Source organism: Myotis brandtii, unplaced genomic scaffold (assembly GCF_000412655.1).
Source record: "Myotis brandtii unplaced genomic scaffold, ASM41265v1 scaffold207, whole genome shotgun sequence".
Lineage (NCBI taxonomy): Eukaryota > Metazoa > Chordata > Mammalia > Chiroptera > Vespertilionidae > Myotis > Myotis brandtii.
In genome coordinates, this window is record NW_005357736.1 from 251152 (window position 1) to 251375 (window position 224).

Here is a 224-nt window from a genome sequence, read left to right on the forward strand (position 1 = left end):
CAATCCTTTCCCGCCGTGCAACTCAGCTCTCCTCCGCCGGGCCCCTCCGGGCGCCAGCCGGTACCGTCCGGCCAATGGGCAGGCGCAGCGGAATAGACGTCACAGGACAGCGGGGCGGGGTGGACGCCGAGCGCCCCGATCAGAAAGTCACCGTCTCTTGGGCACAATGTGAGGCTCTGCCCGCGACGGGACGCACTGTCCGGGCCCAGGGCGCCCCGAGGGCC